The 14103-nt window shown below is 42.3% G+C and overlaps 1 pseudogene; it reads right to left on the minus strand.

Annotated features, from left to right (window-relative positions):
- Positions 1 to 10006: 10006 nt before the first annotated feature.
- On the minus strand, positions 10007 to 13657 carry LOC127783247 (cytosolic sulfotransferase 3-like; annotated as a pseudogene).
- Positions 13658 to 14103: the final 446 nt, after the last annotated feature.

Raw genomic sequence — 14103 nt, forward strand, 5'->3', positions numbered from 1 at the left:
CACGAGGAGAACTCTTACACGACCAGGTCTGACATGGTCTTTCGTCTCTACAGAATCCGACAAGGCCTTATCGGCTCTGGGCGTCCCCAGCCGAAGATCCCTTAGGTTCCTCAGAGGCCTTGTCAGCACGGCGTAAAGGGACAGTAGGATAGGTTTCAACGCTAGGTGTCTTTTGTGGTAAGGGATCTCTGGGTAAAACACTTGGCGATATTGTGTACCTGATACCAACTTTGCTGGAGTAGAGGTAGTAGGAGAGTCGCTACACCGCTAGTGGAGGTCTAGGTAGTAGTCGTAACTCGATCACTAGAAGTGGAAATAGTGGGAGAAACGCTACATCGCTGGTCGAGGACCAGGCAGTAGTCGTAACTTGACCACTTAAAGTGAAAGTAGTGGGAGAAACGCTACATTGCTGGTCGAGAACCAGATAGTAGTCGTAACTCGACCACTAGAAGTCGAAGTAGTGGGAGTATCGCTACACGGCTGGTCGAGAACCAGATAGTAGTCATAACTCGACCACTTGAAGTTAAGGTGCGAGAGATTGCTACGTACTGGTGCGAGAACTAGTGAGCGAGCAGAATTATTTCTCGAACACCGATGGAAGCTGTGGTGTGAGAGATTGCTACGTACTAGTGCGAGAACCAGTGAGCGAGCAGAATTATCTCTCGAACACCAATGGAAGCTGCGGTGTGAGAGATTGCTATGTCCTAGTGCGAGAACCAGTGAGCGAGCAGAATTATCTCTCGAACGCCGATGGAATCTGCGGTGTGAGAGATTGCTACGTCCTAGTGCGAGAACCAGTGAGCGAGCAGAATTATCTCTCGAACACCGATGGAAGCGCTAGAGTTGGTTTATTGCAAGTGTATCTCATGTGGCCAGCATGACTCGCGTACCCAACTTATAGCATACCCGGATGTCCGTTCGCAATCATGTCGGGTGATCAAGCTGACGGCGTTCGCGAGGAATTATCCGTTAACAACCTTTTCTCGAGTAGTCCGGCGATGGCCGGTGCTATGAGATAGGTCGTCGGTCTTCGTTGGCAGGTTGGGCGCGACGGCTCTGCATTTGTCGAGATCGTTCTCGATAATGCGGCGTACTCGACCACATCCTACTCGAGTGCTCAATTGTTCCTGAAAGATATTTTCTAGAAGGCAAGGCATATAGCAGATAATATTGAGTATGTATTCGAAAAACTGCATGGATCTTCTAGGATTATCAGGATACAACAAGCAGATGTAAATATCAGACATTATGTAAACCGTAAACAAGCATGATTTATACAGAAGAAAACAGAGCGAGCCCCCAGCGTTAGACCGTAGTTGGCCTATCGTCGGAAGTACTCGCACAACGGATATTGTATAAGAAACATGCTCTAGGTAAACATAATAAATTGTAGATCTGACAATGCTGTATGATCTGAATAGGTACGATAAATTGCATATAAAATATTGCGTACCTTTGTAGATACATGCCGGATGTATCTACGAAATTAGTAGATTAATTTGAAAAATCAATCTCCTAATTACCTTGGTTTATGCCTGCTGCAGTTGACAAGCATGTAGTAGAGTTGGACGTGATTACTTTGTCGGTCTTGTAAAGCATGCCGACCTGTCACATGCTTACACGTGTGTGTTTGTGCACGTGACATGTCTAAACCAATATGCTTTGTTGACCATCTCCAGGCAAAACACGCGATAGCACAGGTGCACAGGTACTCGGATGAATCCTGGCGGTGCGGCGTTGCGTTGTGCTCGGCTTGGACATGGCGGCGTGTTGGATCTGGACTCGGTCAGCCGATGCTTGCGTAGCAGCCATACCAGCCGATGTCGTAGGCGGAGGTCTAGGCAGTTGATTCTCCGCGGCGTTCACGTCTTGAAGCTTGGATGATCTCGGGAGATCAAATAGTTGATGACGATTATTCCAGTCTCGTCGGGAGAGATGTATTCTGGCCGGGTGGATCTCCTCACAGCCGAAGTCGTCGAGTAGCTTGTTGTTGGAGAATCCATCTCTTAAACCCATCTCGTCGAAATCCTGAAGCACCAAAATCCCCCTACCTGGCGCGCCATTGTCGACGTTTGATGTCTCGACTACGGTATTTGGACAGTATGGGGATCGTCGGTGCTAAAATATATGCGAGACTGAGATAAAAGAGATGGGGACAGAGATTTTTATACAGGTTCGGGCCCCTGAGTTGTCAGGTAATAACCCTACATCCTGTTGGCCGGAGCCGGAGTTGCTTTTATTAACCATAATCACACCAGTACAATATGTGGAATAGCCTATCTAATTGTTGTCGACATGTCGGTCTGAAGATCTGACTCGTAGTCGACAACATGGTAGCTTTCCTCCTCGAATCCGTGTCTGGCGAGATTAGAGATAGCGCTTTCGTCTCTCCTGACGGTATCCGGAGACACCGTAGGGGAATAGCCATGCCTATCCCTGAAGTCGATATCCGGCGGCGTATCTTGGCGTATGTCGGCTTGTATTGGCTTCTGTTGTTCCGTATATTGTGGTGGATGCTGATTGAGGTGGATCTCGATCGTGGTGACCGTGTGATCCTGTTGATCGTGTTGATCGTCTCATGGTCAGTCCCATGGTCCGTCTCCCCCTGTCCTCCTAGGGGGCTTGTATTTATACCCAAAGGTGTCCCCTTGTCCAAGTAGAACTAGGGAAACCAATATGGATACAATCCGAGTAGTCCTTGTCGTTTCCATGTAGAACTCTGGGTGTCTTTCCTTATCCGGAACTCCTCCTACATCCGCAGGTTGTTTCCGTATAGGACATGGTATGTGGTGGGCCCTGCCGAGAATTAGTCAACTACTATTAGGTATGTAGTATCCATAACCCTGACAAAGGTGCTTGGGGAAATTGGGAGCAACAGGCTGAGAATCAACCTGGTTCTGATCATTCAGGGCTATGTTCTCAGGGTGCTAGTGGAAACCTGCAGATTGTTATTGCTGCTAGCACTGATAGTTCTCCTTTGTTTACTATTTCTCCTGAGATGCAAGGAAAGATTGATGAATTTGTTCTTAGGATGAAGCTGTTGAAATCTTTGCAGAACAGGACCCATATAGCTTTGCTTATTCAAAGTGCAGCCCCTTTCACTCAACTTCTTTACCCTAAGAGGAAAGCTTTGTCTGTTTGCTCTCAGTCAGTGGAGCCAGTGGTTAAAAGGGCCAACTTGAATGAATCCTCTTCCTGGGCCGTGATGGAAAGTCTATCTATAAATGTGGTACTCAACACAGAAGGCCCTATCTTGTCACCAACTCCTCTGGCTATTTTGCCTCCTCCAGGAGTTCATTTGGATTCAGAAAAGTTTCTCTTGGCAGCCCCTGAGGTTTCTATTGACAGAAATGAACCAGTATCTCTGGTTTCTTTAAGCTCTGATGCTCTGATTCTCCCTAAAGCCCCTGTAAAAAAAAGATGGTAAAACTATCCTTTTTGATCCAGCCAGGAGACAGAGCTCCAGGTTGAGGGCTTTATCTACAGATGTGGCTGCAGATCCTTGGATGGGGATAGGAAAACCTAGGGGCAAATCTGCAAAGAAATTGAAAGAATTGGCAGATGGGAGTCGAGATGTGCGGTCTATCTCTTGAGGAGGTGCTGAAATCAAGCTGGGTGGATAGAAGTTGGACTTGGTGCCTAGGCCTGTTGAAGATGAGGAGTAGTTTAAGTTTCTTTATGGCAGTTTTCTTTGGAACTAAGTCTATGTTAAGTGTGTGGTTTTTATATGAACCTTGTGTAATGAGAGTTATTATTCTCAGCTGGTTCATGTCTTGCAAGGTTGACTATCATTTGTCTCTTTATCAGACTAGATTTGCTTGTTCTGTCCCCCTCCTGCTTTTATTATTGGATCATGAATCAGATTCGTAGTTGGAATATTCTTTGTTGGAACATAAGGGGTATGAACTCTGTTGAGAAATGGGATGCTCTTAAGCAGAATATTGATGATAGTAACTGTCAAATAGTTTGTCTGCAAGAGACAAAAAAAGGAAACTGTTGACTCCTATTTTCTCAGGAAAGTTATGCCCAAAAAGTTTGATAGTTTCCTTTCTGTCCCATCTCATTGTGCTTCTGGGGGAATTCTAGTCTGTTGGTGTGGTTCCATTTTCAGGGGAATTTTGCCCTCTGCATAAGCTTTACCTCCAGGCATAACAATGAGAGTTGGTTTCTAGCAGCTATTTATGGTCCTTGCAGAGGTAAGGAAAGGGATGTTTTTGTTAGTTGGTTACAGTCTTTCCAATTGCAACATTTTGAGGCCTGGATTTTTCTTGGGGATTTTAGTTTTTACAGATCTGTTGAGAATAGGAATAAACCTGGGGCTGATATGAATGACATTTTCATTTTCAATAATATTATCAGTTCTCTGGGTTTAGTTGAAATCCCTTTCAAAGGAAGATCTTTCACTTGGAGTAAAATTGTTGACGGTCGTTATCGATCAGTTTCGACCGTCAATATTACCAAAATAGAGGAGAACTAGTGATGCTTGCAATGCATAAATATGTTAGAATAATAATATTCCACTAGTAGTAGGTATACTAACCTTTCTGCAGAGAATGACAATAAAGTGGAGGAGAATCGACATCAACTCAGATGATAAATCAATCGGACGATGTCGAGAACTAGACTTATGTATGAATGGGCCAAGAACTCAGAATTGACACGATGAATTGGGCCAAAATTCACAAGTCTACAAAGTGAAGCAATAGAGGAGGCCGCCAGCCGAAGATGGGCCGGGAAGGCCCAGCCCATGGTTCGGCCGAACCTGGTGGTTCGGCCGAACCCATCCTGGCACCGTTGGATGCAGGGTTCGGCGTGGACGTCCAGGATTGCATCCCAATGACGGTTGGAGGGCACTTCGGACAATTCCCCTTCCACAACCGTCATAACTACCTCTATATAAGGACTTCACCTTCTCACTTCACACACACACCTCAAGCAATAGCTCTCTCATTTCTCTCAAGTTTAGTTTAGTAGTATCTAGCTGGTGGAATAGGAATAGAGTAGAAATCAGGAGTCCGGAAGCCGTCGGAAGAGTTCGGGTATGGCTCTAGCAGCTTTCCTTTCCTCTTTTGTAAGCTTTGTACTTTTATTAGAATACTCTTCTAAATACATTTATGGTATTGAAATACTTTCCAAGTATATGAGTACCTACTTTACATTATGTTCATGTTATACTGAATATACGGCTAGCTTATCTGGGAGATGCTTTGGTGCGGGTATAATGTTTGCTTATGCAATTACTCTATGTCATGACGATGATATTAGAGTAGTATCTGGTAGTTTAGACGTGGTGTCTAGATTACGGGATATCATTATTTGGGGTTATATATTGCGGATGAGAGGTGGGCCGCTGATGGTGACAGCTCAGTACGGGTATTCCTCCGCGCCGGTATATAATCCTAAGTTAATTCCCTGGGAAGGGTATTCCTCCGTATTTAGCCCCGGTTGTATGGTCATGACGGGCTGTCGTAAGGAACTCGGCAATCAAGGGTGGCTTCTCAAAGTACCAGGAGGTCATCGGATAGAGGGTATTAGCTAGTATATCAGGTAACTAGAATGTATGTATACTATGTATATTAGAAGTATAGGAATAGATTCTCTTTCTCTTTTCTTTCCACTTAGCTCAGATAATATATTATGAGAATGAGTAGTAATGCTTGTGTGTCACTCTATCGCTGGATTATCTTAACCCCTGCTTAGAATATGATTATCACAAGTAATATATAAATTATTAGTTGAGTTCTCTCTACATGATCTTCCCACAGGATAAAATAAATACGATACCCTTGAAATACTCTCGGGTGAAATGCTACAATGATATATCCATGCGCTTGCGGATGAACTCTGTAACCATAATATACCAGGAGTATTTCTGCGCCATTGCTGGGAATTATATTTCTAGTAATGTCGTTAAGAAATACCAACAAGCATGCAAAACAACCCTCTTCTAGGGTTTTCACCTCTAATGACTGGACTCTAAAATACCCCAATGCAGTGGTTCTTACTTTGCCTAGAGCTATTTCTGATCATGTGCCTTTTGTGATTAAAATAGAATCATCCATCCCAAAATCAAATGTGTTTCGTTTTGAGAATTTTTGGGTTCAGATGGAGGGGTTCTTTGATCTAGTGGCACAGGCTTGGAATCTGGACCCTGGTTTTTTTTTACCCAGCTAAATGCATTTCTTTTAAGCTAAAGGTCCTCAGAAAGAAGCTGATTTGTTGGAGTAATGGTTTCTCTAAGCTCTTGACTTTGATAAGGTCGTGTAACAAAGTGTTAGATTTTCTAGATCTTATTGAGGAACTGAGGGCTCTTTCTTTATTTGAATGGAATTCTAGAGAAATTGTAAAGAAGCATCTCCTGAAACTTTTTCATTTTAGAAGATCTTACTGGAAAAAAAGATGTACTAGCAGATGGATGCAACTGGGAGAGGAAAACACAAAATTTTTCCATGCAATGGCAACTGAGAGATTCAGACTTAACTTAATAGCCCAGATTAATAGTAATGGTTCTGTTTTCTCTGCTCATCATGAGAAAGCCTCTCTCCTTTATGATGCCTTTCAATCCAGAATGGGTGTCAACTTTTCCAGGAATGAATTTTGATCTTTCTGTGCTCATACCTACATTTGCTGACATAGAAATTCTAGTTGATCCTTTCTTCACTGTTGAGATGGATGATCTGGTCAAAAGAATTCCATTAGATAAAGCTCCTGGGCCAGATGGTTTCAACGGGTTTTTTTTATCAAAAGTTGTTGGCCTATATTTCCCAGGATTTCTACAGACTTGCTGCACACTTCCATGCTGAGTTGGCTGACCTTCAATGTATTAATTCTTCTTACATTACTCTGGTCCCAAAGAAGGCTAATCCTGAATGTGTAAATGATTTTAGGCCAATCTCCTTGATGAGTATTTGTCTAAAGTTTTTGACAAAACTTATGGCTGATAGGCTCCAAGGAGTTATTAAGAAGGTTGTGCATGAAAATCAGTATGGTTTTATTAAGGGGAGAACAATCCAGGATTGTTTAGCCTGGTCTTTTGAATACATTCATCAGTGTCAGCAATCAAAGCGCGAAATTCTGATCCTAAAGCTAGATTTTGAAAAGGCTTTTGATACGATAGAGCACATTACTTTTCTAAGAATAATGGAGCAAATGGGTTTTCCTACCAAATGGTTGAATTGGGTCAGAATGATTTTTGACTCAGCAAGCTCCTCTATTCTTTTAAATGGTGTTCCTGGGAATTCCTTTAAGTGTAGAAGGGGGGTTAGGTGGGGTGACCCTCTTTCTCCTCTGCTTTTTGTTCTTGGTGCTAAGCTTCTGCAAGCTATACTGAATAGAGCAATGAATATTGGTTTGTTAACCAAACCGATAAATGATCAGGATGGAGGAGATTTCCCTGTTGTCCAATATGCTGATGATACACTTATCTTTCTAAAGGCATCTCAGAAAGAACTCTTTTCTCTCAAGGCTTTACTTAATACTTTTGCTCAAGACATTGGCCTGAAAATCAACTATCATAAGTCAAATATTTATCCTCTGAATGTTCCTGAAGAAAAGATAGAGAATCTTTCTCTCCTGCTTGGCTGCAAAGTTGGAACCATGCCTTTTACATACCTGGGCCTACCAATGGATACTACAAGACCAAGGGTTGTTGATATGGCGCCCCTAGTTGACAGGGTTGAAAGAAGACTTTCTGCTAGTCCCTCTTTTCTTCCTTATGGTGGGAGACTAACGTTGATCAATTTGGTCTTATCGGCAATTCCAACTTTCTATATGTGCTCTCTTAAGCTCCCAAAGACAGTTATAGAAGCCATTGACACTGCTAGAAGGAACTGCCTTTGGAGAGGTTCGAATACCTTGGTCAAAAGAAGACCATTGGCAGCTTGGGACAAAGTGTGTAGACCAAAGGACAAGGGTGGTTTGGAGGTTATAAACCTGTACATCCAAAATGTGGCGCTTCTCTTGAAGCATTTACAGAAGTTTTACACTGCTAAAGATCTTCCTTGGGTCAGATTAATATGGTCTTCTTATTATGGAACAAAGGTCCCTCATATGGTCTTCAATAAAGGCTCTTTTTGGTGGAGAGATATTATTCAGTTGTCTGATATTTATAGGGCTATTGCTCAATGCTCCATTCGATCTGGTTCTTCAGTTCTCTTTTGGGATGATTTGTGGAATGGGGATGTAAGAAAGTTGAAGTTTCCTGAACTCTTCTCCCAAACCACAGTGAGATGGGAATCAGTAAGCTCTTTTGCTAATCTAGCTTTAGAAGATTCTTTCAATCTCCCCCTTAATGTCGAGTCATATATTCAGTTCCTGCAATTGCAATCAGAATTAGACTCTTTAACTTTCTCATCCCTGGGAAAGGGTGATCACTGGTCTTTCATTTGGAACTCTAGCAATTATTCTTCGAGGAAGTTTTACAAAGCTAATTTTGCTAGGATCTCTGTTCCAAGACCTATGGTTTGGATATGGAAAACCAAATGTGTGAAGAAAATAAAGGTTTTCATGTGGCTGCTTATTTGGGACAGACTGAATACTAGAGATATGATTGATAGAAGACACTGTGCACCTGTTAATGCAACTTTAACCTGTGGTCTTTGTGGTGGTTCTAGAGAAACTTTATACCACCTCATCTTTGATTGCCCTTTTAGTAAGCAATGCTGGCAACATCTTGGCATCGGATGGAATACAAACCTCAATATCTGCCAAATGATAGTCCTTGCAAGAATCCTCTTCAAGCCAAAGGGTTTTATGGAGATATTTTCTTTTGCCTGCTTGCACATATGAAAGCAAAGAAATCCACATGTTTTTCAAGATGTTCGGCCTGATTTTAATAGGTGGTTGGCTTCCTTTAGATCTGAAATTCTTCTACATGTTTGTCGAATGAATGATTCTCTTTCTTCTTCTACAAAGTTTGTAATTATTAAGGTTTTCTGTCTGTTTGTAAATAACTTTTGTTTTCTTTTATAAAATTAAACTACTGGGCAAAGCCCTGGTAGTAATTCCCATCAAAAAAAATATATTTCACCTGTTGCAACATACGGGCATTTTTTCTAGTACTATATAAAATGCATGAAGTCTATCATCAATAATTACTGCACCCTAAGACAAATTTAGTAAATTAAGGCAAACTGTTTCAGCTTACTTAAGAATTCAACTAACTTCATATTTCTCAATTCAAGATGACTAAACTAACTAAGTGTAATGTCAACAATCAATCCAGTATACTGTTCATTGAAATATAAGCTAGAAAAAGTCAGCCTCTGATTCTTTCTTTTGAGAAGAATAAAGGACCAGGTCTTCGACAATGGAAGCCTTTATGCCATATCCATGTACTTGTTTATGAAGTCATAATCCTATAAGTACTTATCTAGGATTTATAAATTTAATATAGATTACTAAGTATGCTAGTGTTATTGCCGAAGCCCCATATGATGAGTCATCTTAAGGGCGGGAAGTAATTAATTAATTCACACATCTGCAATTAATATGGAGATGGTATATACTCCTCCCGTCCGTGAAAGGGCATGTATCCTAATGGTTGCAGTGACCTGAGTAGCACTCAAGGTACTGACTTTAAATTTCCATAGGAGCGAATTTCAGATTGGGTTATTTGAGGGCTAAATTCCTAGAACCTAAAACTGGATGTGATACATTCTAATACGATGAATCTGGACACTAAATGTTAAATGTGTCATATCCAGTATTAAATTTGGTTTTTTATGGGATGGAGGGAGTATATACTGCTCGCAGCCTATGTGAAGAACATGTCATTGTGCCTCCGCTGAGTTGGGGGTTGGGGCTTCTAGTTTTCCCATGGGTAGCATCGGAAGGATTTTATTTGGTGCACCGAAAATTACATTGATCATAGATGTACCTGTTTATAAGCATAAACAGTTACAAGTTAAGCCTCCAAACAGGCTAGGAGGCTTTGTTTATTATGAAACACATAGCTTGAAAACTGTGACTACAAATTAAAAGATGAAACCCCGGCCATAATGGCGTATCATATGGTGAGCCCCGACCCATCAAGCTTTTCTCGGATAATCGAATCCAGATGTTCGCCCATCTCAGCCATCTCAGGAGTCATGTGGTTCCTCCAGTCCCCTTCCACCCCCTTCCTAAAATACGAGTCGTGCGAGAACTTGATGTACACACCTTGTATGCCTTCTTTGTTGGCTTTCTGGCTCCTTAGACTCTCTAGGCTACATAGCTTGACGATCTCCGCAACAGTGCCAGCTTCTTCCTCTGTGTCAGAGAATGGCTGCCCGACAAATTGTGCGAGCTCCCTAATGGTGTTCACTGGGTCTCGAAGCACCTCCTCGTATTTCAAGAAGAGCACTCGGCCTGGGTCTATTTTGCTCGCCCTCCAGTAACCAAGCAAGTGATCCTAGACAGGTCCAGCAAACCCAGTGCCATCACATATAGACTCATACACTTCTTGGAGCAACAGATCTGGCACATCGCATTTCCGGAAGTGCCAGATGGAGACCAATCTATCTTTCTGGTCCCTACAAAATATAACAAGAGTAAAACAATGTTTCATTGTCACTAAAGTTAATACTATGTGAATAAATGTTTTGGATTTTGGTTTGCAATTTCTCTCTTCCGAGATATACATGTTGTATTCAGAACTTGCTTTTGCGAATTCATGAAATTTTGCGAATGTTTGGATCAAGTATATAAGAACAATATTTTTTTCCTAGGGTGGAGATCGAGGTTGTTGAACAAGTCCAACAAGCTAACACACAAGACACGGGGCTCTTTACTTCTCAAAGGGCACCATGGTCTAGCATCATGACTCATTACAAGGGAGACAAAATAAGTTTGTTTTTCACCGAACTCGTGCATACTAATACAAAGCAAAAAGACTAGAATACCCTCTACTTTATCAGTTCCTAGTACACTTGTCCCCTACTTACCTAATTACAATTAATGCATTTGTCCCCTACTTTCATAAAATCCAATGCAATGATGACTCAAAGATGAACTTATTTTGGGACATACAAGAGGGGGCAAAAATAATTATATTTCAGAACAGAGGGACTAGAAGCTTGCGACACTGTAGAAAAATATGAACTGCCTTTCTATCGATATAGATATAAGGAAAAGGGAAGCCAATTATTTGACCTCATCACCTTGAACTCTTGTAGGAGGATAATGGCACCAGTGAAAGACACCATCTACCAATACTGCAAGGATGACTCTCAGACGGAGGGGAGTGGTGTGGAAGGGGATTTCTTTTTGCTTTGAAGGGACTCTTACCAAGGTCATGGTTGTAATTGTGTGTTTATCTTCTTATATAGAAAAGAGTAGATTCTATAAAAACCACCTATTATGGTTCAAGTTGTACAAAACCATACGGATTTTGGCATGTGACACATAATCCCAGGTATTATGTGTAACCATTTTAATATGCTCCTATATCAAGATTTTAAAAAACGGACAAAACATTTATATGACGGATAAAATTCTTATAAATTTAAATTGTAATTGTAGAACTAAAAGGTGTGGTTGATCAAAAATCAAAATGATCAATAGTACGGTTTTATGAAATTTTAGGACCATAATATTTGGTGTGATGTGCCACGTGTCAAAATCCTTATGTTTTATGTAACTTACACCATAATAGTAGGGTTTTATGTACTTTACTTATAGAAAAATACAATGTTAAATAATGACAACAAAGTACCAGCTAATCTAGATCCTGCAATAACCAAATAGGAAACATGCTACATCACCATATTTGGTAGAGGGTCCCGTTCTGTCACAATACTATGCAGTTACATCACACATAGCACAGCACGTGGTCATGTACCATCTTTCTTCCTAACGCTTTTCTTTGGGAAATAAAAAATCTCTATTTAACGGCCGTATGGCAAAATACCCATTTTTTTAAGGGAGAAATACATACCATTTCCAATATTAGTTTAAAGCTTTTCACACATGAGATTTGATATGAGAGCAGCTAATATTTGAATCTGGTAATGTATAAATTTCGGCAGGTGTACAAAAACGAAAACGACCAGATAAGATTCCCCTTAGTAAAATAATATCAAATCAATAAAAATATAACGAATAAGGGATGGTTAGCTATAGCTATGGTTATGGGTCCCTGCAAATGTAGATGATCTTGGAGTTGGAGTTGCCGTCAGCCACCGCCGGCGGCAGCAACGAGAGCGGTGTTAGATTTAATTGGATAATTGATACATTTAAATCAATTAAATCAAATAAATTCCAAGGCTCATTGTGCTAGGAATTCTTGTGTATTCATTCTTTTATGGGATATCAATGGAATGAAGAGTTTTGAGAATTAATCCATTTGAGTAGGGAATTGGTAACTTATATCAATTAGTCCTAATTGATGGATGGTTGATGGTTGTGTAGTGGAGGATGGTTCATGGCTAGTTGATGACAATTAGTTGCTCTATTCCTCTTCCTATTCCATTGGTAATTTACATCAATTACTCTTAATTGATTGTTGGTTGATGGTTGTGTAGTGGAGGATGGTTCATAGCTAGTTGATGACAATTAGTTGCTCTATTCCTCTTCCTATTCCATGACTCTTACTCTTCATCTTCCATTCCTCTTATAAAATGAGAATGGATTTGATCTCCCGCGAGAATAGTGAGACACACTTTCATCCATTTTCCAACGCTGTTGCTGCTACGGTAATCCCATCCCGATGAGTGTGTGCACACGCGTTGGGAGAGTAGGCCTCCGAAACCACGCGCTGCTGCGACGTTTGCACGGACGGGCGGGCGATCAGGTTTTTGGGGAGCGCAAGGCGCGACTACTCACTGTTCGTCAACATCTACTTCACCTTTACCAATATGTCGAACACTGGAGACAACGGCAACACTGGATACAAGGAGAAGGAGGCTCCCGTCAACACCAACGGAGGCAATACTATCTCAAACTCCAGCGGAGGACCATTCTTGGGGTATAACCTTCTTACATTATTTCAATTAGAAGTTTTATTGTTAATGTTCATCGCAATGTCAACATTGTGTTATTATGTGATTGTTGATGCTTATTCTACATTAAGCATGCTCATGTTGATTACATTCACCACTATCACTGGATCAAATCCCATTGTAAATATCATGTTTATTATCTTGTTATTTTAGATTAAAATATGCCGAATTATGACCAAATTTCCAACAAGCGGCATGTGCGTGCACATCAGCCTCGGCGACGGCAGCTCGTCGAGAAGCGCGTCGCGGCCGGCGGCGAAGAGCCTCTCCAGGAGGGGCACGCAGTCGTGCGGGTTGAGGCGGCGGAGCGGGTGGTCGGGGCTCGCCGGCGGCGGGCACGCGCGGCGCGCCGTGGTGGCGAACGCGAGCGCCTTGAGCCACGTCGTCCCCGACTTGGGGAGGCTGGCGAGGAGGACGTCGCTGGCGCGGGGCACGAGGCCGCCGCCGCGGTGCATGGCCATCATGCCCTGCGCCCAGCTCTCGAACACCCAGGTCCCCCCGTAGCAGCGCATCGGCTGGCCGTAGGAGACGCCTGCCGGCAGGGCGGAGACGGCGGCGCCGTGCTCCATCGGAGGTCGCACCGGCGCGGCGTCGACGTCGACGGCGTCCTTGAACGCGACGGGGCCTCCACCATGGCGCACAGCTGCTCTTGCTGCCGGCTCTCCTCCCTTGTTCGCCATGGCGGCAGCAAGAGCGAGTATCGACTCTAGTAAGTACTAGTAATAGGGTCTTATATAGGGCATATACAACGGTGACTAATAACGGGCTCTCTTCGTTGTCATGCAAGTAAATTCGGTGACGTGGAAGAAAGAGAGGGAAGAAAAGATAAACATCTTTGCTACTCATGACAACAGCTCAGAGTCGACTCTTAGCATTTATTAACGGAAAATTTGTTGTATGGTTTAGAAATCTTATTGTCTCTACTATTGTAGGAGGATGGTCTCCAGTGACATTAATTAATATATAGAGAGATTATATTAGACTCTACCTTTCTACATGCCCTCCATATATTGGTTTGCTGTTGAGAAAAGATTTGGTATGCATGGCCAGATGGCCTTGACAGCCGGATGAGATTCTCTACAATACTTTATTTGGCAGGTCACTATAGGCACCATCTGGAGGAGAT

This window comes from Oryza glaberrima, chromosome 8 (genome assembly GCF_000147395.1).
Source record: "Oryza glaberrima chromosome 8, OglaRS2, whole genome shotgun sequence".
Classification (NCBI taxonomy): domain Eukaryota; kingdom Viridiplantae; phylum Streptophyta; class Magnoliopsida; order Poales; family Poaceae; genus Oryza; species Oryza glaberrima.